At 45.9% G+C, this 10,173-nt stretch overlaps 1 long non-coding RNA gene across 3 annotated transcripts; it reads right to left on the bottom strand.

Annotated features, from left to right (window-relative positions):
* Positions 1 to 2,599: 2,599 nt before the first annotated feature.
* LOC120298428 lies at positions 2,600 to 7,365 on the bottom strand. Of its 3 annotated transcripts, none has more exons than XR_005554079.1 (3): positions 6,169 to 6,230; positions 3,490 to 3,700; positions 2,600 to 2,910 (listed from the first exon to the last, which is right to left on the bottom strand). It is a non-coding gene; the product is annotated as an uncharacterized LOC120298428 (long non-coding RNA). The 3 variants fall into 3 exon arrangements; XR_005554078.1 differs by lacking the exon at positions 6,169 to 6,230 and adding an exon at positions 7,314 to 7,365 and having other exon boundaries at positions 2,601 to 2,910; XR_005554077.1 differs by lacking the exon at positions 6,169 to 6,230 and adding an exon at positions 5,731 to 5,792 and having other exon boundaries at positions 2,601 to 2,910.
* Positions 7,366 to 10,173: the final 2,808 nt, after the last annotated feature.

Here is a 10,173-nt window from a genome sequence, read left to right as displayed (position 1 = left end):
TCTCAAGGAACTGGCAGATGTGATATCGGAGCCACTGAACTATATTTTTCAAAGCTCCTGGAACACAGGGGAACTACCAGAGGACTGGAAAAGAGCTGATGTAGTTCCCATCCTCAAAAAAGGAAAAAAAATGGATCCAGGAAATTACAGACCTATCAGCCTGACCTCAATACCTGGGAGATCCTGGAAAAGATAATCAAACAACGAATCAATGAACACCTAGAGGCAAACAAAGTCATTACTAAAAGCCAACATGGGTTTGTCAAAAATAGATCATGCCAGACAAATCTTATTGCATTCTTTGAACAAGTGACAAAATTAGTGGATCAGAGGAATGCTGTGGACATAATTTACTTGGACTTCAGTAAGGCATTTGATAAAGTAGATCACAACCTACTACTTGACAAGATAGAAAAATGTGGGGTAGACAGAACCACCACCAGATGGATCCGTAGCTGGCTGACCGGCCGTACTCAGCGAGTGGTCCTCAATGGAACTGCATCTATATGGAGGGAATTGTGTAGTGGGGTGCCCCAGGGCTCTGTTCTGGGCCCAGTACTCTTCAACATCTTCATCAACGATTTGGATGAAGGGATAGATGGGGAACTCATCAAATTTGCAGACGACACCAAGCTGGCAGGAATAGCCAACACTCCAGAAGACAGGCTTAAGATACAGAAGGATCCGGACAGACTTGAACACTGGGCCCTAACTAACAAAATGAAATTCAATGGTGAAAAAAGCAAGGTTCTACATTTAGGCAAGAAAAACCAAATGCACAAGTACAGCATAAGTGGCACCATGCTCAATAGTAGTAACTGTGAGAGGGACCTCGGAGTCCTAGTAGACAATCACTTAAATATGAGCCAGCAGTGTGCGGCAGCTGCCAAAAAGGCCAACACAGTGCTAGGCTGCATTAACAGAGGGATAGAATCAAGATCACGGGAAGTATTAATACCACTCTTCAATGCCTTGGTAAGGCCACACTTGGAATACTGCATCCAGTTTTTGTCACCACGATGCAAAAAAGATGTTGAGACTCTAGAAAGAGTACAGAGAAGAGCAACAAAGATGATTAGGGGACTGGAGGCTAAAACATATAAGGAACGGTTGCGAGAATTGGGTATGTCTAGTTTAACGAAGAGAAGGACAAGGGGGGACATGATAGCAGTATTCCAATATCTCAGGGGCTGCCATAAAGAAGAGGTAATTAAGCTATTTTCCAAAGCACCTGAAGGCAGGACAAGAAGCAACGGGTGGAAACTAATCAAGGAGAGAAGCAACCTAGAACTAAGGAGAAACTTCCTGACAGTGAGACCAATTAATCAGTGGAACAGCTTGCCTCCAGAAGCAGTAAATGCTTCAACACTGGAAGTTTTTAAGAAGAGACTGGACAGCCACTTGTCCAAAATGGTGTAGGGTTTCCTGCCCGAGCAGGGGGTTGGACTAGATGACCTCCAAGGTCCCTTCCAACTTTACTAATATGAATATGAATATATTTGGGATCCGGCGGTCAGGAGCTTGGACCTGTTAGGCACCTTGTGCTCCTGCCCTGTGCCGAAATCACTGAGGATCATCTTTTGTAAGGATTTGGGGGTTCTACCAAAATAAACTTCCAATGAAGTTTTTTGTGCTTTATATAACAAATGTTTTAGATTTCTCTCTCTCCCTCTCTCATCTATTATCTATCTCACCTATTAATCATCTATATCAGACATGTCAAGCACAATGCCCGGGGGCCGGATGTGGCCCGCAAAGTGGTTTCATGTGGCCCACAAAGCCATCCTGGAAACAGTGAGGGAGCCCGCTGTCTTGGCCCCAGCCGGCTGGGAGCCAATGTACAATTTTGTGGTGGCCATCTTGGTACTTGCCCCAGTGGACCATGCCTTGGCACTTGCCCCCGTCCCACCCCCTTCTGCCAGAGACCCTCAGATCTGTCCCATTCCTGCCCAGACCCCCACAGGCACCCTTGACGCGACTGGTGTAGAATTGGGCACGCCCACCCAGTAGGCCACACCTACTCCATGCACACCCACCCAGTAGGCCACACCCACTCTGGCCACACACCCCCAGCCCCCCCCCAAGCAACTGCAATGCTGATGCGGCCCTCAGTGAAATTGAGTTTGACACCCAATCTATATCTATTTAATCTATCCAGTAACCTTTTCTGCTGTACCTTGGGGAAAAAATGCCATGGACTTACCTGGCTACAGGAGGGCAGCATTCCCTGTTTTGCCCTCCTCAGTGCCCTATTAGAAATGAAATTTTAGCTTCTGCAATTATCTTTTGTATTCCCAGCAGCCTCTTCTGTGGCTGCTTTGAGCTTCCATCAAAGGAAGGAAATGAAAGAATAAAAATAAGCCACTTCAGGGCTTCTTTGCTAAACGTTACAGCACACTGGCCACAAGAGGGCAGACTTTGCTGCTTTGACTAAACTCAGTTTTATACGTGTTTGCTTATTATGTATATTCCTTTATCACAGGTGTACTCTGAGTGCCCCTAGGAGTCAGCAACCTGCGGCTCTGGAGCCGCATATGGCTCTTTGAGCCTTCCCCTGCGGCTCCCAGCCTCCTCTGCCATTTGCAGACAGAGAGAGAGGCACTTGTGCTTCCCCCCTCCTCTCTCTCTCTCTCTCTCTCTCTCTCTCTCTCTGTGTGTGTGTGTGTGTGTGTGTGTAAAAAAGAGAGTGGACTCACAGTGTTCTCCGACGAGCTAAAAAGCTTACTGGATGGCACTCCTCCTTTTGCTGCGTCTCTGCAGGAAGCAGGAAGGGCAGGAGAGAGCTAGCTAGCCCAGCTATGCTGACGCAGGAATTCTGGGAGTAGAAGTCCATGAGTCATAAAAGATGTTTTCGGTTGTAAATGGGTCCAAGTGGCTCTTCGAGTGTTTTGGGTTACCTACTCCTAGGGCCTAAGAAAAAAGCACTGAGTTGTAGGAATCATAACAAATCACCAGAATTCTTGATCGGTTTAATTTCCTGCTTTTACCAGCTGGTCTTGGGGTGAAGAGAATCAAATCCTGCCACAAGACCTCCCAGTTGCTATTGGCACAGCCTTCTCAAAACAACACAACTCCATATTTTGAGCTGGAGCACAGGCTTGAACCAGAGGAGCCGGTCAAATTTCCCCCGAACCCTGAATTAACCACAAAACAACGGCTAAAAGGAGAATAGTTTCTCCTTTCTGTTATGTTTTTCCTTCTAAACAGTAGAAGAAAATACAGTGAGCAATTGCTTTGGGAGATCAACAATAACAACAATAGAGTTGGAAGGTCTTGTAGTCCAGCAGGAAAGCCTATAGTACCACGTCAGACAAATGGTTGTCAAGTCTCTTCTTAAAAACCTGAGGCCCTACTCTTTCCTTGCCCAAAAGAGGGCAAAAAAGTCAGGCTTTCCCAAGATATGAAAGACTATGTTGTTATTTTAGGGACAAAGTCATCAGAACGCAGCCTTAGGCAGGAATAGCAGCCACACAAGGAAATCAACCTTACCTGCCAACTTCCAGTCACACATGCGCAGTAGTCCTCCACTGTCTTACACACCGACCTCCCCGGGATGGCCAACTTCCTGTCCGGTTCTGTGGCCGTCCTTCCACTTCCATTCAGAACGACCTTCTCGGCATGGCCGACTTCCTGTCCCTAAGCAGGCGGCTGGATGCCGGTACGAGAGACTAGGAGGCTGGGTCTCTTTGTGCCCTTTCCACTTCAGAGGGAGAAAAACAAGAGGCCAAATTGGGAACATAGAGATACAGTTCATATGTTGGAAACATAAATTTCAGGGATTCTTTCTCAGGCTTAGTTGCCCCATCTGCATTTGTAAAATGGCCCTTGGGCCCCGTTTTACAGCCGGAGAGGGCAAGACAGGTTCAGGGAACAGAACAGTCGGGATTTTGAGGTTATTCTTTTGCATCTGTATTATTAGAAGCCTTGATATTAATAATTATAGAGCAGGGCTTTTCAACCAGTGGTATGTGTACCACTTGTGGTACTTTGCCACATGGCCTGTATACCGTGATTGCAAGTCAAGTGTAGTAGGGGATGGGAATGAGCCTATCGTGGCTTATTAATATTAATAAGGTTTTAATAATAAAGAATAATCATCATCTTAAAACGCCATTAAAGAGGTTTATTTATTTTTGTGGCTGCAGGATCTGATTTGACAGAGTTTTCTGTCCCTTGGCTATAGGATGGAGGCCATTAAAAAAAGCCTACCATGGACTCCAAGCTAAAGCTATGAGACGGGAAAGTGTGCCCTCTTGTGGTCAAAAATAGATATTGTGGCCACCAAAAGAAATAAACCTTTTTAATGGCATTTTAAATTCTCTATCTTTATTAACAGTATTAACACCTTATTAATAGGGCCAGGGGAGGCCCGTTTGCTGCAACGCAGGCGCGGAAGAAGAAATCTGCTTCAAAAGCCTTAAATCTGGTTAAGGAGGACTATGATGCCCTATTAATATTAATAAGGTTTTAATAATAAAGAATAACCTTAAAATGCCATTGAAAAGTTTTTTTTTTAATTTTTATTTTTAACCAACAAAACAGAACAAAGCAAAACATAACACACATACACATACAATATATACTCCTTTTTTTTTACAGCAATTACGTAACGGTAATCTAATATTTACATTTCCCCCTTATTCTTCTTTAGAATATTTGTCCTTATAGCCCCATTATTTCTTATTTACATTTTTCTTCCTACATGTTCTACTTCTTACTAAGAATAATTCATATTATTATACATTATTATAGACATATTTTCACTTTTGACCTTTATTTATTCTCCTCTATTGAAAAGTTTTTTAATGGCTCCTCTACCTGCTTCAATCACAGGATGGCACTGTTTTTTGACCCTTAATACCATTCAATAACTTCAATAGATCAATAATAATAATCTTAAAATCATATTAAAAGGATTTATTTCCTTTTGTGACTGCTATTCCTTCTTTAACCGTAGGACTCAATTCTTCCCAGAGGGCTTGACCGCTTTAGTCTCAATAAATAACTTCCCCTCTCCCAGGAAACAGGCGATGGGAGCCTAAGGGGGCCTCCTGTGGACTTTCCTCACTGTTTTTAAATATCCCTAGGCTACACCCAACCTACGCAAAGCAGCTACCAACAGAATAAGAGACGTGGAGTTCCAGCTAGAACTTAACAGAATCTCTCTCTGCAGCAAGAAAATGGATTAAATGGGGTGTGTGGGGACCAGCAAGGTATCTGAAAGACCTGAGCTTTCCTAAGAGAGGAATCCTACCTCCTGCTATTTCCCACCAAAACTGCAATATTTAGAGGAGCTGGGGTAATCGCAACCTCCCACCGTGTTTCCCACTGCCTCTTGCGGTTTTTACTGGGCTCCCAACCTTCCTCCAGTTCCATCCCCGTCTTTTTAAAAGGAAAAGCCTTAATCTCACTGAAGCTGGCAAAAAAGGGGGGGAAAAATCCTCAAGAACAACTTATCTGTTTTCCCCCAGTTCCTTCTTAACAGCCACAGAAAGGGGGGGGGGTCACCCATTTGGCAGAGGGAGCGTGACCTCCTTTCTCCACTGCCTTTTCCAAAAAGGCTGAAGCTTTCATCCGGCAGGCGTCCCCACCCTTCCTCCCCACCCTTCCTCCTGGCCGCTACATCAGTCGATGCAGCTGTGACTGGGGGAAGTTAGCAAAATTGCAAGTCTCTGCAAAGACCCGGGTCTCCTGCTTCCCCCAGAGAGACCTGCTTTACCTTTCTCTTACCTCTGGGCGGTGGGTGGGCTGTTTACGGCAACCTGGAGAGGAAAGGAAGAAATCTCCTACCCTTCCTAACCCTGACTTGTTTTGGACAAAGGTCTACAAAGTTAGATGGACGGCGAACAAAATAATAAAAGCCATTCATTAGTTGCGACTTCTCACGTCTCATCCCTTTTATCCATCCTTTAAATGATAAACCTAGAAGGGAACGATAGGTTATACACATTTTCAAAATAAACTTCATTTATTTTTATATTGATCGTTTCTTAATAAAAATGCACACAATTTCAAATAGAGATTTGATATTGCGCCTAGATTAATACATAGGGATCTCTAAGAAATATAGTTTAGAAATATCAAACCTAAATACAAACCTACATAGGTATGATCTCCTTAAAGAAATAGCAGGGCAGGACAAACAAAACTAGTCTTGAATAAAAATACCTGGATTTGCTTGAAGGGGGCGAGCGGGGTGCACTTTTTGGAGGAGCAACCTCTTTAAGATGTAACACAGGGAAGCGCGATACGACTGGTTCTTCTACATCCGGGACTCGGGCGCTCGGAAAACACCATTCAACGGCTGCCTTGCTTGGCAGCCTTCGAGGAGACCCCCGAGACGGGTCGGACCCCCCTTCCAGACCTGGAGGCCAAAAGCCTGGAGCGTGTCCCGCCGGCACCGCCTCTAAAAAGGAGCTAAAAAGAAGCCGCGGCTGAGCTCGCATAAGCCACCCCGAAGTGTGTTGTTAAAACAAGCAAACTTCGTCTCTACGTTCCCAATTTAGCCCCTATAGCTGAAAGGGAAAGAGCGCAAAGAGACCAGGTCTCGCAACCTCCGGCGCCGCCGCCGCCACCGGGTCTCGGTCGCATTTTTACAGACACCGGCGGCGAAAGGCCAGGAACGGCCAGGCGGACATCTTAGGGGAGAGGACCAAACGAGTGGCCGGGGAGGAGGCGGGGGAGGGGGAAGGTGGGGATCCTCCGCTAACTACGTAACAGAGAAAGCCGGTATGTTTCTGGAATCAGGAAATGCGGGGATGGCTCGGCTCACCTGAGGCAGTAGCAGGCTTCCTTTTTTTCCTTCCCGAGGCCTCGCCGGGAGACGTGCGCTCCGTCCACGTAGTGCAGAAAAGAGCACGGGACAAAGCAGGGAACCGTGCTGCGAACGGACAGGAAGTCGGGGACGACTTCGGCGGATGGACAGGAACTCGGCCGTGCTGGGAACGTCGTCGTCGGTGGTCATGCTACGGGACGGAAAACTGTGCCCCCCGTGGTCAAAAACGGGTACTGCGGTCGCCGAAAAAAATAAAGCTTTTAAATGGGATTTTAAGGCTCTTTATTTTTCCCCCGTCTCTATTAGTAACCTCTTATTAATATTAATAGGGCGACGGGAGGCCCTTTTGCCATTTTCAAAGGTTTATTTCTTTTGGTGGCTGCTATACCCGGCATGGCCACGGGAGGGCACTGTTTTCCCTCCCTTAGCGATAGCGGCATTGAGGCCGTGGAAAAGGCCTACGCTGGTAAATGCTATGGGACGGGTATTTCGGCAGCCAAGGGAAATAAGCCTTTTGAATGGGGTTTTCAAGGCTTACCTCGTTGATCGGACGTGGAGTCCGCCCTGCCCAGAAGGTCCCCGAAAAAAAGGAAGTGGAAGGACGATTAAGAAGCACGGACCGTAAGCCGGCCATATTGGGAAGGTCGCAATTCAAAGACCCTGGAGGACGGCGAATTTGAACGGACAGGAAGTCGGACATGCTGAGGAGGTCTACCCGAAAGGAAGTAGGGGGAAAGATTAAGAACGAAGGAACGGAAGTCGGACATGATGGAAAGGTCCTTTTACCGCAGCACCTGGGGGACGGCCGATACCGACGGACAGGAAGCCCGCCGTCCAGAGAGGGCCTCTCGCAGATTACTCGTGAAGAACCAGCCGGCGGACACGCGCAGAAGGCCGAGGGAAGCGGCCCGTCCCTTTCGGAGGAGCATAGAGTGGCGACCCTTGGGCTGACGCTCTGCGCTTTGGGGCTTGGCTTCTCGGTGTCCCGATCCTGGGCAAGTGGCCTACGACGGCCTCCCTGGTAAGGCTATGGGACGGGAAACACTGCCCTCCTGTGGTCAAAAACGGGTAGTGCTGCCCCCCAAAGAAATAAACACTTTTGAATAGCATTTGAAGCTTACTCTTCTCTATTTTTATTCTTAACGCTTTATGATTAATATTAACGTGGCGACGGGGGGGCCCGGTCGGTGCCACACGGGCGCAGAAGAAATCCTGGTTCCAATCTTAAACAGAGTTAAGGCCTATTGTGGCTTATTCATATTAATAAGGTTTTAATAATCAAGAATAATCATCTTAAAGAGGTTTATTTATTTTTCTGGCCGCAGTATCTTATTTGACCAGTTTTCCGTCCCTTAGCAGGGCTGGCTCAGGAATTCTGGGAGTTGAAGTCCACCAGTCATCAAAGAGCCAAGGTTGCCTTACCCCTGCCTTAGCTATAGGATGGAGGCCATTAAAAAGGCCTAGGATGGACTCCAAGCCAAAAGCTATGGGCCAGAAAAACGTGCGTCCCTTCCTGGGTCAAAGATGTTGTTTTCGGCCGACCCAAAGAAATAAACCTTTTTAATGCATTTTAAAATGACCGTATTCTCTATCTTTATTAACGGTATTACACTTAGTATAGACGAGCCTACCAAGTTAGATGGACGGCGAACAAATAATAAATGCCATTAGTTGGCAACTCGCACGTCCTCACCCCTTTTATATCCATCCTTTAAATGATAAACTATAAGGGTAACGATAGGTTATAGCCTTTTTCAAAATAAACTACATTTATTTTTATATTGATCGTTTCGTAATAAAAATACACAATATTTCAAATAGATATTTGATATTGCGCTTATATTAATACATAGGTATCTCTAAGAAATATAGTTTAGAAACACCAAGCCCAAATACAAACCTACATACGTACGATCTCCTTAAAGAAAAAGAAGGGCAGGACAAACAAAACTATTCTTGAATAAAAACATCTGGGTTTGCTTGAAGGGGGCGAGCGGGGTGCACTTTTAGGAGCAACCTCTTAAGGTGTAACACAGGGAAGCGCGATACGACTGGATCATGGAGAAAGCTAGGGAGTTCCAGAAAAACATCTACTTCTGCTTCATTGACTATGCTAAAGCCTTTCATTGTGTGGATTGTGGCAAGTTCTTAAAGAGATGGGAATACCAGACCATCTTATTTGTCTCTTGAGAAACCTATATGCGGGTGAAGAAGCAACAGTGAGACCCGGACACGGAACCACTGATGGTTCAAAAATTGGAAAAGGAGTCCCGCAGGCTGTTATTCTGTCGCCCGGCCTATTTAACTTATAGGCGAGCGACATCGTGCGAAGCAAGGGTCTAGATGAAAACCAAAGCTTGGAATTAAGATTGCCGGGAGAAATATCAACAAACCTAAGATATGCAGATGATACCAACTCTAAGGGCCAGAAATGAAGAGGAACTAAGGAGCCGTCTTGATGCGTGGTGAATGAAGGAGAGTGAAACGTTGGCTTGAAAACTCAACATTAAGAAAACCAAAATCATGGGCAATCCGGCCCACTCAATTTTTTTTTTTCCTGGCAAATAGATGGGGAAGAAATGGAGGTGGTGACAGATTGTTATTGTTTCTGGGCCCAAATCACTTCAGATTGGTGCTGCAGCCAAGAAATTAAAAGACCGTTTTGGGGGGTGCTCCTGGGAGGAACGCTATGGCAAATCTGACAGCGTACTAAAAGCAGAGACATCACCCTGCCAACAAAAGTACGCATAGTCCAGGCCATGGTTTTCCCAGTTGCAATGTATGGCTGTGAAAGTTGGACCATAAGAAATGCTGAGCGCAAAAGAATTGAGGCCTTTGAACTGTGGTGCTGGAGAAGACTCCTGCGAGTCCCTTGGACTGCAAGGCGTTCAAACCGGTCGGTCCTAGAAGAGATCAACCCCGACTGCTCTTTAGAAGGCCAGATCCTGAAGTTGAAACTCAATTACTTTGGCCACCTAATGAGATGACGGACCACTGAGAAGCGCCTAATTGCTGGAAAGCTGAGGCAATAAAAAAGGGGACGACAGAGAATGAGGTGTTGATGGAGTCACTGAAGCAATAGGTGTGAACTTAAATGGACTCCAGAAGATGGTAGAGGACAGGAAGACCTGGAGGAACATTGTCCACGCGGTCGCTATGGGTCAGACACGACTTCGCAATTAACAACAACAACAAAAGAAATAAACCTTTTTAATGGCATTTTAAAATGATGGTATTCTCTATCTTTATTAACGGTATTAACACCTTATTAATAGGGCCCCTTGGAGGAAAATTCCACGTAGGGTCTCCTGCTTCAGCAGGCGGCTGGACTAGAAGACCTCCGAGGTCCCTTCCAGCTGCATTCTGACAGAATTTTCCTCCAATGGGATTTTCCCATG

Source organism: Crotalus tigris, unplaced genomic scaffold (assembly GCF_016545835.1).
Source record: "Crotalus tigris isolate CLP2741 ecotype Arizona unplaced genomic scaffold, ASM1654583v1 scf7180000023872.24607, whole genome shotgun sequence".
Classification (NCBI taxonomy): Eukaryota; Metazoa; Chordata; class Lepidosauria; order Squamata; family Viperidae; genus Crotalus; species Crotalus tigris.
The sequence above is the reverse complement of the archived record's forward strand: the minus strand, read 5'-3'. Positions and strand labels throughout refer to the sequence as shown.